General features: G+C 41.8%; 1 protein-coding gene across 16 annotated transcripts in view; it reads right to left on the bottom strand.

Moving 5' to 3' along the window:
* Positions 1–19,073, bottom strand: part of TSPAN4 (tetraspanin 4) — a 460,958-nt gene that overhangs the window by 378,441 nt on the left and 63,444 nt on the right. For 12 of the 16 annotated variants that reach the window (XM_054198966.1, XM_054198982.1, XM_054198963.1 and 9 more), the window contains exon 2: positions 3,226–3,319. The exons of 1 other annotated variant lie outside the window; for it this stretch is intronic. The gene's annotated coding sequence lies outside the window, so the exon portion shown is untranslated. Of the gene's footprint in view, positions 1–613; positions 2,385–3,225; positions 3,320–19,073 lie in introns of all 16 variants that reach the window. 3 more of the 16 variants (XM_054198974.1, XM_054198975.1, XM_054198973.1) reach the window with 3 other exon arrangements.

The following is a 19,073-nucleotide window of genomic DNA, read 5'->3' on the forward strand; positions in this document are numbered from 1 at the left end:
AGATGTGCCCTCTGGAAGGAGAAAGGAGATGCCTCACTTTCATCTCAGAGTTCAGAGGGAATGGTTTATAGCAGTCAATCCTATCAAGGTCCTATTCATTGACACACCAGGGACAGCAACAATTTTGAGGTAGGCTGTGCAGCCATGAAATAGCCAGGGTCCGAAAAGAACTTTGCCCGGTGACATTTGGAAAGCAAGATAAAAGACTTTCCTGCATCCCTAAAGTAAATGCTTAAAGCCAACACACAACCGGCAGGCCAGCTGAGTTAAGCAGGTGTGACTACACAAGGCAAAGCCGCATGAGGAACAAAGCAGCACCTGCTGCTGGAACCCCGGGTGCGGAACACGAACTCAAGCTGTTTGCAACCTCTGGTGTCTCAGGTCCAAGCAAGCACTTTCACTCGGAGAGGTGAGATGCATTCAGTGATCAGAGTGGGACAGTGGATGCTGGGATCTCATGTTTACACCTCAGTATCACTGGCATGGTATACAAGCCTGCATTACCCATCCATCCACAGTGCTCATCATCTCATTTTGACTGCTAAAAAGACTTCAGGGATGCTACCTGCGCTGTGCAGAAATATTACAGAAAGATATCCTGGTCAATACTTACGTTACTTCTTCAACCACTATACTGGAGCATTCGCTGTCTCCTTCAGTTCCCATCCAAGGTGGAAACTGTCCTTTAACAGAAAGGAAACTGGCACAGAGACTAAGCTGTGCTACTGAATTCTCAGAGGGAATCTGCAAGCAGAGCAGGCAGCTGAAACTGGACTTGAAGAGCTCTACGTTAGCTACCAGATTGTTCTCCTTTCAACAGGCGTACCAGCCAGCATGCACTCATGCAGCTTACTCACAAAGTCTGGTGGCTAAACAAAAGAACAAGCAAGTCAGAGCAGAAAGTCAAGGATGGTGTGGGTCAAGGTTAGAAGCAACTGCATCAACAGGGCTGCCAGTGCAGCATCTACTATGCATCCAGCATCCCACCAGGGTTGACTTGCTCCCCAGGGAACCTTGCTCAAGCAGGTACAACTGCAGACTCCTGCCTTCTCAAGGGTGCAGTAGCCAAATGTTATAGCACAGAAAAGACCTTTGACATCACTAATCTACAACCTCACCCTCCACTGACAGCTAGTTTTAACAGATGCAAGTGCAGGTGGCTTCCATGGGTTCAACAGGGATTCAGCTTTCCCAGGGCACTGTAAAGAATCAGAAGGGAATGGACATTGACTCAAGAGGAATAGAGAGCAGGCTTAAGTGTGTGGAAGCAATCCTGCTTTTGATGTGAGAGCCAAAAAGTTCAAAAAGCAGCCTAGGCTGTATCTTTGCAGAAACACAAAGTCTAGGACTCCTTTACAGTGCTCAGCTCAGCATATATCAGATTGTGCGTACAGTCACTGTTCCCAGGGACACCTCTTGACAATTACTCTTAAGAAAACATTCACAATCACTACAAATGATTTATCATGAATGCTAACAGATATAAACCAGCATGTCTTTGCTCTCCACAGCTTTTTAAGGGTTTTTTTGTGATTAAAACAGTCACTTCTGCACAATACTAAATCAAAAAGAAACAAGGGCCAAGCTAACCATCTCATACAATGCAGAGTTCCCCATCACACCAGCACCAAGTGCTTTGTACTTGGTTACAGAGAAAGGAATTTAAAGAACTGAGAAATCTTGATCAGGAAGAACAGTGGTAATGCAAGGTACAACTATGGTCTTGATCAATATTCCTAATACATAAAATATGCATCTCAGGGCATGTCCGCAGCACTGGAAGCAGTCTTCCGGCTAAGCAATTGTTTTTTCCTTCGACTCAGCTTCACTTCTAACTGCTTTTGATTAAAACAATTACTTTCACTCAATATTAAGTTTCTGACAGGTGTTATTCTCTACATGTGCTACAAGCTGGCTCTATCCTTCCAGGCAAAACACAACAGCTCACTAGAAGCAACCTTTCTTATTTTTACAAGTCATATATAATTTATGCATCCGCAATATTGACAAAGGCTAGAAATACAGATTTTGTCCAGTTCTCTTTCCTATAACCTTTAAAGTGTTGCTTCCTCGTGCTATTGCCATTAGCTTTTAAGAGAATCAGTTACCGGAGCACAATTACTTCCCTTATGCCCAACCCCATAACCCAAGATGTACACCATGTTAACATTCAACACCATTTAACTGTACAAGTGTCCTGTGCTCTCTTAAGCACTTACCGGGGTTTTTTTGTTCATTGAGTCATCAAGTTTTCCTCAAAGCAAAGCCTTGCACATGCATAGATTTGCTCCTGCCCTTCTAGTCTTGCAGGTAGATTCCATGCAGGATACACACAACTGACGTATTCAGCTCTCCCAACCAGCACAAGACAGGTAAATAATTGTCTGAAAGCCAGAGATGGCTTTGCAAGCAATTGGTATTCCATCGTTTTAAAGACTGAAATATCAAAATCACCTGAGTGCATTTTACTGAGTTATTGGCAGAAGAGAATTATTGACAAAATAATCACAGGCGAATTACATAGACATTCACAGACAGCTGGTAGGAGTAGGGAAGCATTTTCTTCCCTGTATTTCTTTTAGACAGAAATTAAAAGTCGAGGGAATGAGGATTTTCAGTAATTTTCGTTTGGTATCCAAATAGCACTGAATTAGCTAGCTCTCTTACACTGCTGAGAAAATTCCAGCCTCTCATTTTAAGAATATACCTAGGAACAGACTCAGGAACACTCCAGCACTGAGACACCCCCTCCTTTCACCTGCCACTGCCTATGACTAGGTGCCACACATGTATGATGTGTTTGCTTCTGGAACTCTGAATGAGTAGGGAAGTTTAATCTTCTTTGCCCAAGCAATAATTTTCTTTCCTCGTTTTATTTAAATAAGTTTTTCTTTCTGAAGCTGTTCTCGGGAACAAAATATTTTGTCCAATTCTCATCTTGGGCCATTGGATGAATAACCAGAATACACACTCAAAAGTGCATAGTCTTCCATTGTCCTCCCACCACAAGGTGTGCAGGTGGCCAGAAGAGTTTGCAATGCTGAGCTTCCAGTATGAGCTTCTGGGCATGGGGATGGAAGGTATGTATCTTGGGATTTGTAAATCAAATCTTTTTGTAGTAGTAAGTGAACTGACAAAGTATAAATAGAGAAAGAGATCATTATCACAGATTACAGATAACAAATCCTCATTGGGGAAAACAGAGTGTGTGTAGGAGAAACTCACTATGACTGGTGGTTTTGCAGATGATGCACAAGATGCAACTGGAAGTAGCTTTTGATCTGCCACAACACTATCAGCCCGCCCTTCAGTGATGCCACTGCAAGACACAAAACAACAGATTCATGAGTAAAACAAGCAGGTGGTGATCAGGAGTCACTTCAGGAACAGACTTTTCAATCCAGGATTAAAGCTCCCTGCTTCACAACCGCCTTCCCCTCCCCTCTGCAATTCCCCACACACTCTTCAACCTCAATTAAGTTTGTTACTAAAATGAAACTCAGGTCACCAGATAAAGATTGACTTACAGGAAAAATATCTTCTTGCACATTTCCAATACAGAATTAAAAACCATTTAAAAGACGTAACTTTTATTTTCATTGAATCCACGGATAAACTAATAAAGTGAGAGGGAACATGCAATGGCAAGAGACTAAGGCAAGCTGGGCATGCAGAGGAGAATCCAGGTAAAGAGCGCCTACAGAAAAGCACCTTGTAATTTAAGGTCCACCAGCATCCCAAGAAACAAGCTTTGTTGCTCCCAGGGAACAATGCACAGAAAGCATTCAGAAGAGAGCACAAGCTTATGCTTCCTACACAGGGAGATGGTCATGGCAAGGGAGAGTAAAACTGATAAATATTTCTAATCATTCAAGTTTCTGAGACTGACAAATGCCAACAAAGCAAGCTCAGCTGGTGGAAGCAGTTTATGTAAATAACCACAAATGAAAAGCATCTTCTACTAGGAGTGGTAAAATTGCACAGCAATGCTGCACAGGGAAAAGTAAGGTTAGAACTATACTCAAATGCATAGGAACATTCAAATGCCTAATCAACCAACAGTTTACTTCTACCTACAGAAGCAGTGGTAAGGTCTGTACTGTAGACAAACCTTTTCAAAAAACCCAGCCCCTTCCTTTACCATTGCTGCTTTATCATCACAATGGATAAAGAATTACATCACTGGTTTGCGCCACAAGATTTTTTGCTAGCATATACATATCCTTAGCATTAAGTTTGGAACCGCAGAAAGATTTTACTTAAGCGCAATGCAATTAGCCCTGCTAATTTTAACCCCACTTAGGGTTAAAAAGCCATCCCCTACAAAAGGGCTACGACATCCTTACTGACCACAGATAACCAAGACTGCAGTTTATCTACCCATTTAAAATACATTAGGTCTGTAGATCAACCGTGACTCGTTTGCCACAGTGTAACTCCTAGGTTTTGTTGTTTGTTTGGGGGTTTTGTTGGTTGTTTTTTGGGTTGGTTTTTTTTTTTTTTGAAATCTTGCTATTTCAGGTGCTTAAAGCCACTAATTTCCAGATGGTCTAGAAATCCAGCACAAGAGAAAGCAGGCTATATCCCTGTTACATGCAGAAGTGTTGCTGTCTGACATTTCACTGGCACATAAATCAAGCAGGGTCCAAAGGAGAATCAGCAATGCATTCCCTAAACATAGCTTTGTTTTGGTTTTTCTAAAACAAAGAACTAAGGAAGTAGATATCAAGTGTTTCTTGAGAAGAGAGAGCTGCCTGATGATTTTTAGATTTGGAGTTTTTTCCTAAACTTGACAAATACCAGAAGCAACATCACCTTTTAAGGCAAAAGGCAGCTGAAAGCAAAATCCTTCTGTTAAGCCAGAGTGACTCATAACAGCAAAGATTCTTCCTAGAAAAACAAATTCAGTCATGAAGCAAGAACAAGCTAGAAGCCCTTGTAATAACAATGCAAACGAATCCTTCTTTCCCCATAACTTTTGTGGACTGGTGTTGGCTGGTTCAGCAGGTGCTCTTGGCTACTGTGAAAAAGAAAACAAGCTAGATAGCCTGCTGCCCTGACCCAGTCTTACCATTCATTTCCATTCCTAGAGAGTACAGTACAGTAAACACAGGCACAGATGTACAGGAACACATTTCATGCCTTATCTTTTCCATAGGAATGCAGGAGGAAGTATGTATCTAAAGCTGTATCTACACTGCAGTCACGTGTGCATTCAACACAGTTGACAACCAGCTCATAAGGCAGAGAAGATACAGAAGCATGCACACAACACGGCCTCCCAGTAAGCCTCTGTAGTCATGTATAACCCAGTACCACCACATTTTTACCATGCCTGTTAAACAATGCTAACAAAACCGAGGTCATGTACAGCTATTCAGACTGCAAACCTGCCTCCTGAAATAGAGGTTGGCACTGCTATCAGAAGTGACAGCATTAAACTAATGACAGGATGTGATCTCAGTAGGCTGCATCTAAATCTATTCTTCAAATCTAGCAGACAACCAAAACCCTCCTCTTTGATTAGCATAGTCATTGCACAGATTTGCCTTGACCTGTCCAACACGTGAGCCCAGGCAACTACAGTTTCAGCAAAGAAGGTGCTGGCACCACCAGCAGTGAGACCAGGGCTCCATTTCCCTCTCCACAAATGACCTGCTGTACAACCTCAGGCAAAACATTTTGGCTGCTTGTGTCCCACTTTCATTCTCAGGTTGATTTTTTTTTTTTTCCCTTTGTCTCCTCTTTTGATCAGGGACCATCTTTTACAAGATGTTTATGTCTATTTATCATGTGTTGCTGAGCACAACAGGGCCTCTAAGCATTAACTTTAATAACAACAGGAATGTCAACTGTAGTGTAATTCTAATTAGTGCTACAAGGCTCCCCTCAAACCCAGCTACACCAGACATCCTGCTCCAGAGACCAGAGGCATGTGTTTAATATTTCTGTCCTGGATTGTGCCAAATGCTTCCTAGATCTCTGGCATGCACCACACAACCTGGAGTCCATCTAAAGCGTCTCCGACAAGTCCAAACCATTTAGGATATTTTTTTCAGGCTAATATTACAGGTTCTTAAGGGCAAAAACTGCAGCTTAGCAAGAGAAAGTGAATTGAGTCCTAACACCTAAATACAAACTGTCTGATTATAGACATGTCACAGACAGCTCAGCTTTCCAGGAACTTGGACACCCTGAGCTAGGCAAGGGTCCTGCTCTCCGATTATCTTGCTTTGAAACACCCGTAGTTGCTCTCCCCACTCTTGCATTCTTCCCTTGGCACTGCTGTCCAGTCAGAGATCAAGGTGACTTTCTGCTGTGACCCAGGACACCAGTGTGTGACCTTGACGGGATTTTGTTAAGTGTTCGCATCTTCTGTTTCTACTCGCAAAGGCATCTGTGCTCAGCCCTTAGCACTGAAAGCTGCAAGATCTGTGATCCTCCTCTGGCTGTTTCAAGTCTCAGCCTGACCTGTGAGAAAGTTCGCTCTTCTGCAGATGAGCTTTCACTTTTATCACTTTTATTCACAAATACATAACAGTTCTTACATACCCCAGGCACTCTAAATGGAATCAGTAACACGAATAACCCATCCTTTGAGCAGGATGAGACTGTCCTAGTGCAGCCTGAGAAGGCAGTTACTCCTCAGAGCAGGCAAACCTACAAGGGAGGCTGAAACATAGCAGACTCCTGAAAGCCTCTCTGCATCAGCCAGTGCTTTCCATCACTGTCATTTAACTCTTCCTTTATACATCTTCCTTTATAGCCAGTGTAACTAGATCCAAAGGAAATCTGTGTTATGTTGTTGGAAATCTGTGTTATATTGTTAAATAAGTTACTTTGAAAGCAGAAATTGTTGGGGAGTTTCAATAATCATGTGAAGTCCAGAGTCTTGTGTTAGACAATTTATTTAGGTTTCCAGACATCACCACTCTTACCTAGGTTTGCACAAGTGGGATTACAGAGCTCTGTGAGCACCCGGCACTGGACATACAACCAGAGATAACGGCACCAACTCAAACAGTCACTTGTGGCATAAAGCCACCATAACGGCACGCCAGCCTTCACGGAAACAAGCAGAGGTTCCTTCTCCGTGGGACATGCCACATCTCACCAGAGGGTACAGAGGCAGCTCCCACGTCACCCCTCTGTACCTGCCAGAAGGGAGAGGCTGCCTGAGGCTGACCGTTCATTCATAATTCAGACATCATTATGACCTGCACTACTAATTTAATAGTTTCAATATTCATAATTAAAATCAAAGTGATTAGAAGTCAATAATATGAAACCTTGATTAAGGTCAGCAGTTTTAAACTTGGTTTCCATGTTTAGCTGTTATGCCTGAAAAAGGGCTGATTCTCCCTGTTTAGTAACTATGAAAACATATAGATGTTTAGATTAAAAAAACCCCATGCACTAAAGTTCAGCATGCAAATTTGTTAACGATACATCACCATTCATTTAACTAAGCAGTTATGCAATAAATGATATGTTTATACAAGTTCAGATTTTTTTGCAATTTTTAGATGAATGAATGATGGATTTCCTTTTCACTAAAGTTGGGGTGGGGGGGTTGTTTGTTTCTTCTTTTGTTTTGTGTGGGTTTTTGTTGAACTTTTACTTTATGTCAAGCTGTCCTTGGAGGAAAACTGAAACACAATTAAAATCTGCAGAAACAGCCTTTCTTTACTACCTAAATTGCCCCAAACTTGATGGCTCACCGAGAAAAGAAAGTAGGTTTAATAAACTTTACATTTAAAATTGTTTTTAAAATAGTATTGTCTATAGTGAAAGAAAGTAAGGAAGTATGACTGGTTCTACCAGAATAAAGAGAATACCTCACCGTCCTTCATTTAGACTTTCTTCAATCCCTTCCCGACACAAGCTACATAGCATTCTCAGCTTCTGATCAGTCTCACAACTTCACAAGCTACCCGTCGTGGAATTGATATTGCTGTAAAACGTAAGTGACAAATATTCTCCCTACACCTGCAGAAGAGGCTATTGCTCTCACAGGTTATCCTGGCACGGCAGTGAACTCTTTTTCCAGACAATTACACCATTGATTTCCTGTGGTTCAAGCACTTTCATTTTCCTTTAAAGCCCCAGCCAAACCTCCACTGGTAAATACTTTTTAATTTAAGTGCTATTAAATGGTTAGGGAAAGTTTAAATCTTCACCTGATTTGTCATTATTTTGAATTCACCATTGAAGAGGTTTCTTTTCAGAGAATACGCTTAACCTCACATATATACACACACCCAAATATAGACATAGCACTGTTTAAATGCATTGAGTCCAATACTTGCCCAGTGATTCTTAAAACTGCTCCAGGGCTTTCAGAAACATAAGGTGTTTTTAAAACATGACAGGTACTTATCTCCCAAAATACACTGTCAGTTAACATAGCCAACTCTCTCTCACTGTAAGCCTTTAAGTAGAGATTGTAGGTATTTTCTAAAGGAGTTACTCCAGTTCCCAGCGAGCTGATACATCTCTTATAGTACCATGATATCACATACATTTGTCCCTCTGTCATCCTTATTAGCCCAAGAAGGACTATCTTTCCCATGCTGCATTGGGCATGCACCTGAAATACCATGAGGAAGGCAACACCAGCAACAGCGGGACCCTGCCCACTCTCCAAGCTCTCTCTGAGCAAGGGTAATGCAGCGCTGCTTGAGCTAACTAATGGTTTACTAGCTAGGTCTGGGGTCACAACACACTCTTTCAGAGGCCCGCCTAATATTGTGGCATGACATTGAGTCACAGCAACACTTCAAGCTGCCCTGAGATCATCCACAACACTTGACATCGTGCAAGACAGAAGTGACTTTCCCAAGGAGTCTGCCACACAGCTGGGAGATGAACCCAGTACCCTCACGCTCCCAGTGAGCACCCAGCTCCATGGGGAGCAACAGCCAGGTAGATGCCATTCCACAAGCATGCCCTAAGCAAACATTCAGAAGCAGTCATGGAGAAGCGTAGTAGACGGGAAGAACAGCCAGTGTAGGCAAAGAAAGTTTTGTTACCAACAACAGTTTACACGCGATTTAATTTCCTACCCCAATCAATCAAATGAAGCACTTAAGGACACAGCACTGAAAGTTTTCTAGTGCTGTAATTTCTGCAAGGTACTCAAATCCTTTTTTTCTTTTAAAGCTTAGCTTTTCAGCTTTTCCTGTTAAGCTAGTGACTTAAAATGACTGTTATCTTAGTTTTGTTGCTGTGGATACACCAAGACACACGTTTTGCTTCCAGTAAATCTCCAAAGCAGTAAACTACATCATAGCATTTTTACCATGGTATTTCCAGAGGGAAGACACATCTATCCTATCATTGCCCTTTGTGGTAACTTCACAGAGTTAAAACAACACTTTCCCAATTTTGAGGCAAGTCTAGATCTTTTGCTATCCTAAACCAACCATCCAAAACACAGAAACCAAGTAAGTTTTCCATCTCAGGTTGTAGCAATTCCCTCTGCTCTGATCCTCCATCTGGCCACAGAGTAACTGAATCGGGCCACAGGCCCTTGTGCTGGCAAAGCAACGTAGCATCGGGTGTGAGCACGTCAGCCAGCTATTATAAAATAACACTCTCTTGCTGGGCCAGAATTGCTGCAGCTATGTCAGGCACTTTGTGGTAAATGAAGGGCTGCTGTGCAGTAATTTAAGAGCACTGGTGTTTGGCAACAGTGTGAGCACTGGATGTGACCTAGTCAGTGGGGGAAATAAAGCACAACTCAGACCTATCTGGGCCAGGACATCAGCGCTCGCATTGTCGAGAGTTCTTCACTTTGACATGTGCTGCTCTGAGCAACTTTCTGAGAGTCTTATGACTGATTTTCCCCACAGACTCACAGGCCCATGTCTCCTTTTGTCTGGGGCACTCTAATTCAGTTTGCTTCCAGCCAAACCCCTTTAGACATGCACTTATTCCCCCCTCTTGTCATAAGCATGCCGAGGACTTCACAACCTGCTGCCCTACCCTTGACTCCTGCAAAAATTCAGATGCCTTGGGTAACACTTTCAAGCACATAGTCCCAGTGACAAGATGAGAGGCTCATTACAGCATAACTGCGCAGAATGCATAGCAATTTTATTTGTGATCTATACAGGAGTCGAATTATCACCTTTCAGGCAGCATCAGTAGCAGTTTCCAATGCACACTTATTTGCAAAGTTTAGAAAGCATCTAAACCAGTACTGATACTAGATATCTATACCAAAGATACTAAACAACTATACACATTGCTAGTACCTCAAACACCTTCCCTCTGAAGAAGGATTTAAGAAACTCCTTTAATGGGATTGTTAGCACCACTATGCCTTGGGAAAACCAAATGCATCTCACAAAGGATCAACATTGCTTTCTGTGGGTGCTTTAAGTCCTTCTGTAGAAATGAAGGTTGGCTTAAAACCGCTGCAGATACTCTGGAATATTTTACACTCAACTACGGAGTCCCTAAATGGATCCAGCATCAACACTTTTAAATTATTTAGAAGCTTTCAAAAGTTTTGTGATGAGTCAGTTACAGTAGTACCACATCGCACCACATTAGTTAAAGCAACTTGACAGCAAACACAGTTCTTTACTTCCTCTCCAGATCCCTGTTATACAGGCAAAACAGTTACAATGGGACTCGAGTCTTCACGTCTCTGCCCCCCAGTTCTCACACACAATAGAGAGAACACTTCAACTAATTGGTCCATCTTGAGAACAAATCTGCCCCTTGCTAGCAGGTATTGTGAGAGATGATTTCTATTTACTATGTCTAGCTCAGGAAATTTCTGGTTTTGTTTGGGACAGACTGAGCAGTACAGCATACTAATAATTATCTACTTATACTTAAAAAAATGGAGGAAACCAGCCAAAAAGATACATACATTACATATATTAAAATATGGGAAAAACTAAATGCTAAGCTCCTTACAAGTCTATGACAAGATAGAGAGCCCGTCTTGGAGATTCACAAATTTATAGAAGACAAAAAGCATCCATCCCCAGGAAAATTCAAATTTAAATCATTGCACTTGGATTCTGTCTTGTGGTTTGCTACAATCATACAAGAGCTGGTCAAGTAGATTAAGTGCTACAGCTGGAAATTAAACTTGCAGTGATAACAGCTGTTCACTGGCCACTGGTATTCCAACAGCATTATAGCTAACTAGCATATTTCTTGTTAAAACCATACCAGGCCCACAAGTCAGTACGAATCATAATGTCTGTCTTTACCTCTCCCCAGCAGTTTCTGCCATCTGCCTTTGTTCTTCTGTGTCATCTTCAGCCTGGCATAGCCTAAAACCGCTCTCTAGTTTATACTTCATAATGCATGTTGCTATTCAATCTGTACAGCTAGTGCTGTACTCTTGCAAACACAATGCTTGGCTGATGCCCATCCATTACAACTAGCATGCACTATTCTAAAGATGACAAAAAGCCTCCCAATCCAGAACCCAAAAGCAAGCAGGCACCTTACGGAAATGCCTGTTCATACAGCGCTGTAAGTATCACTAATGCACTGGGGTTGTCTGAATCCCATGAGTCAGCTGGCTCCTGCCCTGAGCAGATGGCCAACCAAAGCACATACTTAATTTTCAACTATGAGAAATGCTGCTGTTGCTACCTACAGTGAGACTATACTTAAGAAATACGCTGTGGCTGTATCAAAACTTTGTATCACTTAAGATATAAGTAAACTCCTGCTATGAAGATAACATCCTCTCACTTCTGGTCTGTTTTAACATTAGGCAGTCCATGGGAGGATAAGGCAGAGGGATGATACTTCACAGCTGGATGGGAACAAGAGCCGAAAGTCAGCCGCAGGAAGTCAAGCAAAGTCTGGAAATTGCTGGAAGAAAGTAATTCCTCATTATGGACAGGCTGTGAAGTATAAACTGATAAAAGTTGCTCATGTTCTAGAGAGCAGGAGAGAAACAAGAAACAACATTAAGAGGCTTAAGAAATACAAGTTGTTTCTTGTACCTGGTCCATGTTTTCTGCGATACGCCAATGCCATAATATTTCCAACACAAAGCCAGGTACATAATTTCATCTCGTCAATACAAACCCAGACGGCAGTTCCACACTATCTCCTTTCTATACCTTAATCTCTCAACATAGGTGACTCGTATCAACCATTACTCGTTCCCACTTCGATTAAGACACCTAACAATTATATGACAGTTCTGATACAAGAAACTGGTGCTATTTCTTCACCACACACACATACACATAGCGGCGTCCTCCCTGCAATCCTCCACCTCGAGGGAAATCCAACCACTGGGGGAGACTAGGCAGAACAGTGTGGGAAAAGAGGAGGATGAGACTCAAACAACTTGGAAGCCATCCTTCTTCCCAGCAAAGACAAGACAGATTACTCTGAATCTTCAACTGTGCCAGTCCAGCACATTAAAAAAGCTACCAGGGACCTCAAGCTTCCCCTCAGCCCTTCTCTCAGCCCTGCCATGTGCTCAGCAGGACACAGGTTCTCAGGTGGCGTGAAATGCACGAAACTCCTCCCAGTTCCATGAAGCAATGCCACTTTATACTGACTAGTGATGTGGCTCAACAAATCCAAGGAACTCACGCACTCATTAGGTATCCTAAGCAGCAGGATATTACAGTAAATTATGACAGCTGCTGTGTGTAGCTTTTCAAAACTCTTTTCTACACCTTTAAATACAGCTAGCATTGAAGATGTCCTTTACTAGGAAAAAAACAAATGTATACATCAGTGCCATGTACAGATTCCAGCATTCTATAACAGTGTTACTTGCCAGCATTTACAAAGCAGCGATGCCAAAGCGTAAAGGTTTTGCTAACACCAATCCACATGTACTGCTTTCAGTAAAAGTAAACTCAAAAACACTCTTCTCTCCTCTCCTCATCATCTCCAAAGTAAAGCCTGACATCCTCCCTCCCTCCTCCATGAACCACCCAGTTCTCCTTCTTGCCTTTAAAATGTTGCATTTCTCTCACTGTTTAAATGCACAGAAATAAAGACATAGCATGAATTTATGAGGAAACAAACAAAAAGTTTTCCTACACCTTCTGAAATCTCTCAAATTCTAAATATTTAAAGATATTCACTCATGCCCCTCTACACTAATACCCCTTTACAGTCCTCAAAATGTCATTCCACCTCTCTACCTCTTCCCGTCTCTCCCACACCCTTGCTGCTGTACTTACCATGAAATACTCTGCACAAGGGAAGAGACAGGACAGGATGGCTTGGGCTATTTCAGCTCCTGTAAATTCGTGCAATGTGTACTGTCCCTGCCTCACAGACATCACAGTTTAAACAGATGAGGCTGGGAGAAAAGAAAAACAATTTACCTCATTTATAGGTTTTTCAGGAGACTAAGAATCTTGCTCATGATCACACAAAGAAGTTTATGGCAGAAGTAAGAACTGAACTCATACATATCCATTCATTAGTATAACTCCAACATCTTTCCTTTCAAGAGCAGTGGATCCTGTAATTTCTTCCCATGAGAGGTCAGGAAGGACTTTGGCTGCAGACAGACATTTTTCTCTCATTCTCCCCAACCTGAGAAGTGTTTTCCTGGACTTCGTGACTCCAATGCACAGGTAAATGTCACACGCATAAACAGTTACAGCTCTATCTGCAACAAATGAGCTATGTCCTGTTCATACTGATGGTAACAGTTCTCTGGAGTACTGTTCCCTCACAAAAACACCCCAGTGCAGTCCCAGACTCATTTGCCTGACTCTTTGCCTTGTGATTTAATGGATTTGAGTGTATATCAAAACATGGAATATTAGGCACATATAAGAAAGAGGACTAGGAAAAATAATTCTTGTAGACCCACTCCTCTTGGAAACCCCTTCAATTGTGTCTACAAGATAAAATAAACTAACAGCCTACAGGTCCTGGGGAGAAGAAAAAAAGCATCTAACTGGGAAGGGAGGGTGGGCAAGTGGGAAGAGAACACAGCAAAACAAGCTGAGAAAGCCCTGCATTTATTGCCTCATGGAAGTTACCTGAAGGGAGCTCAGGGCTGATACCTTTTTGAGTAGAAGATTCAAGCAAGCAAGAAGGGGAGACTGAAGCCCATTGCCACTCTGCTGCAATGCTGATGGAACGCAGGAGGAGGCTGGTCTCACCAGCTCAGTACAGCTCTTCCCATCTTGTGTTCTCATGGCACAAAAACAACCCCACAAGACTAGTGCAATGGTTCACGCCTCCACACCCTAATCCTCACTGTGTCAGCAGAAAGCCCGTGCCATAAAGCTATGGTTGCAAGGTGGCATGCTACAACGAAGAGGAAGTGATTCTAATTACAGCTCTGATCCCTTCACTCCTGCACCTGCAAGAAAGTCACGTTTAAGGAATCATGCCTTTGCCATGGTACGTAAAAGCCACCCCGCTTTGTATTCTGAACTAGCCAGGCAGTGTAGTACATTCTCCATCTCCATACTCAGGAGCCTCTCAGCAACTCTAGCTGGCCATAATTACATATAAACTTCTACAGAAAACATGACAGGCACTTTTGAAATGGGAATGAAGTAAGCAAATTATCAAACTTGAGGAAAATTTCCATAACCTCCAACTTAGCACCTACTGCACGATGTAAAAATCATAATGTGCTTTTTCAGAGTCTTTTCCTTTTTTACAGGCTTTGTAAGAGTAACAGTCCACACACACACATCCCCTGAGTCACCAACTGGAGGCACTTCACATGCCTCAGTTCTACCCTCACATCAACAACTCCAATTTAAAAGCCAGAGCAGGCACAGAGAGAGAACATAAAAAACAAATTCATCAAGTTCCTCTCATCTCTCACTTGCTAAATGGAACTATATTTACATTGGTCAATAGCATCTGCCAGGGAATGAATACAAAAGCAAGCATTGTTTTGGCCAATTTATGGAGTAACAAGGATATTTTCTGAACAAACTCTTCCCTCGCCCTATTAGTTGCACCCATCTAACCACTGTGCCAGTAAAAGCACACACACAAGTCTTGTCTCTTCTCTTTAATAAGGAGAGTCACAGGAATGAAACAAAAGGGTTGCAATGGGTGCAAGACCATCCCTTTCAGAAAAGCATCAATATCTTTAAATAAAGATACTAGCTTAATAAAAGCAAATACACTGCAGTACTTCCCGTCAGATAAGAAATAAGCAATGTTTAATCAAGGTAGCCATTTTGCACTGATGGAACTAGTCCAAGTACAAAAACATAACATTTTACTGAAAAAGCTTTCCAGTTCATTGCCACCAGGGTTATCATCCCAGAATAAGAACACCCAATACTGGTATAGTTTGTACTCCAACAACAGAAAGTTAGAGTAATACATTTGTACTACTTTAACAGGCATAGTAAATGTTATAATCTGTTCAGTAAAGTATTCGCACTCCCCTTCACTCACAGATGTACACACCATCGCAGATTGTGGGATAGTCCCATTGTCAGGCAAGGGAATGCTAAACAGCATGGATGTGAAGAGCTGGATTCCACAAAAGGAGTGGGCATTGGAGAAGAGAAGAAAGCATGCTTCACCCTCTGCTTCCCATTTTCTTTTTAAGGAGCACGCAACTTTTGTGGATCTTGCTACTGGGCACATTTTGTAAGGCAGAAAATAATTCCATTATAGATTTATCCCTCTCTTCTGCTAACACTTCCTTTGTAAGATCAGCAAGTAACGTTTTGGTAAGGTCAAAATTGGCTTTTCACCCTCTAGAGACCCAACTGGTCTTTTCAAGCAGCTTAATAGCTTTTATCTCCTGAAAACATTTCAGTTGTGTGGGTGGGTCCTCTGATTCCCCTTGCATTATAAATATATCTGCAAGCCCTGCAGACAGTACAAGGCACACAATATACAGCACAGACACCAAGTGATATTTTCATGTTGAATACACATAGATTACAGGAGCACACGCCAAGGATAACATCTGTCCTCTAACGCCTACCAAAGCTAAGGAGCCTTTGGACGAGCTCACAAGGGGGTCAGGCTGATTCTGTGACAATATCCATGCAGCTACAGCTTTGCCCCCCCCTTTAGGTGTATGACAGCACATTTTCCATGCCTGTTACACTAGTAGTCAGCACATTCTTCTAAGCAGAGCTAGGCCTGCTTACAAGTACCCCAGAGGTACAACTGAACAAAACTTTCACCTCAGAAGCACCAAAGTTCTGGAGGTCCAGCAATTAAAGACATTCACTGGACAACGGGATAACTCTCTTCTGTGTGTGGGGTGCGATATGTTCCAACGAGACCAGCTTCTAACACAGACCAGTCCTCAGTCTACAATACTTCAGTTATTTCATATTCAGTGAAGAAAGCAGGCACAACAGTGTGGAAATGTGAACTGACAGTGTGCATATTCATGTGTATACTTGCACATACAAATTATAATTGCTTCTTTATTACAGGTACTACATAGAAGATCAGTATTATGAAAGAACATGACTCCTTCACACAAGACACCATACCTGTCCACCTTTAACATGCATGGGTTAGTTTATACATACCTCAGCCACAAGCTATGATTTTTGTACACCTTAGTCTTTACTGCATGTTTTCTCACCTGTGAGACATAGGTTCTCATCATTATAAAGACCAGAAAATACAGGTATATTGATACAGTCACATTGGCTCAAGGTTCAGCCTCAGAATAGACCACCCGTTCTGATTACTTACACTGCCTTCGATGCTGGTTTGCAACACCAGTACAAACTCAATCATCAAAACAACCAGTCTGAAGCAGGTACTCCAACAAGCTCAGTTGTACCTGGGTACAGCTAAGAGCATACAGACACTGTCAGGAAAGCCTGGGTCTGAGGCAGTTCCATGGTCACTTTAATTGACATGTAGGATGCTGCTGAAAGGCAATCTGGCCCACACTCCCCTCTGCCTACCTGCTCTTTACCCCTCTCCTCTCTCATGCTAACACTAGCATTCAGAATCAGCTGTGAAGCTGGTAATTCTGGGGGGGAAAAGAAAAATCTGGCATACGGAAAACAGTGAGAAAAACACAGCCACAGGCAGGAGGAAGTCAGGACCACCTCCTTCTGCAGTACTCTAGATGTACATTGCAAAAGCATTTTAAGTTCATTACAAAAAGCAACACCTGGAGCTATAATCCAAGCACATTTTCAAGTGTCACACAATAACACCTAGATAGAGTATATATGAAACTTCAAATAAGGCTCTTATGCCTGGGTTAACATACCTACACCTTACATAATAAAGAAAAATAATCACAACCCCTAATATATAAAGGTTACAATCCAAGCATGCAAACATAAGATTATAGAAGTATTCACTGAGGACAAACTTACTACGTGAACTATAAATCAAAGCATTACTTCAGATTCAAAGTTGGTGCCAGACTGTGTTTAGCTTTTGTATTGCCACCACTTGAGATTTCAAAAAAATTCAGGAGTGCACTCAAACTCTGTCTTGAGGAATTTGCCAAACAGTTTTCAACAGATTAACAAAAATTTGAGAAGCAGGTCAAGCTTTTCACCTGCCAGCCCTACCAGCGTCCCTTTAAATCAACATCAATAACTATTAGGCAGTAGCAACTGTAAATTAATGGCCTAATCGTGTTTAATTCCTGACATTTATGATAACAACATGATCTTGATGGACTCATTTAACATTAATAGTGCCATTGGTCCTTAATTCAGCTTAGAAATTTTCCTTTGCAACTCAATATTACACATACTAATTGATAGTTACAATCTTGAAATATTACTGACTTTTCCTACACTAAATCTTACAATTTAACCATTAGAAAATGGGACTTTCTGGCAGGTAAAAAGGGAATAATATGAAAATTTTGTTTCACCTAAGCCTTAAAATATTATGCAAAATAAGCAAAAGAACACAACACTGACATGAAATGGGAGAATAATGTGTGTCTTCAGGTATTCCAGGAAACAAGGAAGCCCTTAGAAGGCTCCGAATAACATATGCAACCTGGGTTCAAATCTTGTGATCTTCACTTCCACTAATAATTTAATTATTATACGTGGTGCACAGAGACCACTGTGTGCCTTACACGTTCCTACACAAGCTGCCAGAAGGAAGATTGAAATCTGTACCCATACATGGAAATTATACTCTCTGTGACCTCTTTGCTGTCTAACTCCCTCTGGTGCTGCAAAGCTAAGTACCCCACCAACCCAGCCCCTTTGCAAATCACACCATTAACTCCTTCGTTCCATTCATCACATTTTATTCATGTATTGTGGATAAATTGTGTCTCCTTTTCGACAGCTTTTCTCTGCTTAAAATGTACATTGCCTTGGGGAAGGGACTGGCCCTTCTACATAAGGCAGCTCAGACCTGCAATAGCAATGACAAGAACCTAAAAGCCATTAGAAAAATGAATGACAAGTCTAACCCATAGTTATGAGCTGCACATGGCTAATGGAGCACATTGCTGGGGATCACAAGTGGTCCCAGAAGGGCTAATTTATAATCCAAAACATTAATATCTGCAGAGCAAGCACAGCACAATCATGACCTATGTGGTGCCCAAACAGTCCTGCTGGTAGGAGCCCGCTCTTCATTGGCTACTCAGGCTGATTCCTGCATCTCATGTCTTAGGTTGAAAATGACTTACTCTTAAGGGAAGGTCGCATACTGTTAAACTTAACACATCAAATCCATTCCATGCCAAAAGAAACTCTTCCTACAAGAGCAGCTGAGGGCATGCAACACCTCGCAGGTAGATCTGGATCTTGCTGCACTCTGTGCATTAGCCATGTCTGACTGAGGCAGAAAATCAGTCTTTCTGCACTCTGCCTACCACTTCCATAACACAGGAACATCTCTCAGAAGAGAAGGTGAAAAGGTTAGATTTCGACACATTGGATCAAAGACTCTGATAATTGAAAGCAGCAAATTAAATTCATTTGGTACAATTTTATGCAACTGGTGAATGAAATTTTCTTTCAAATGCAATCTGGATAGTAAGACTTAAAAATAAATTCTGCTGCTTTGTGTGCTGGTACAAGAGGAAGGGCCTGTTCTTCTTCCAAAGCCTCTCTCAATCCTCCTTTCTATTACTATGCATTGCTAATGCGAAAAGGCAG

This window comes from Rissa tridactyla, chromosome 4 (genome assembly GCF_028500815.1).
Source record: "Rissa tridactyla isolate bRisTri1 chromosome 4, bRisTri1.patW.cur.20221130, whole genome shotgun sequence".
In the NCBI taxonomy this organism is placed as follows: Eukaryota; Metazoa; Chordata; class Aves; order Charadriiformes; family Laridae; genus Rissa; species Rissa tridactyla.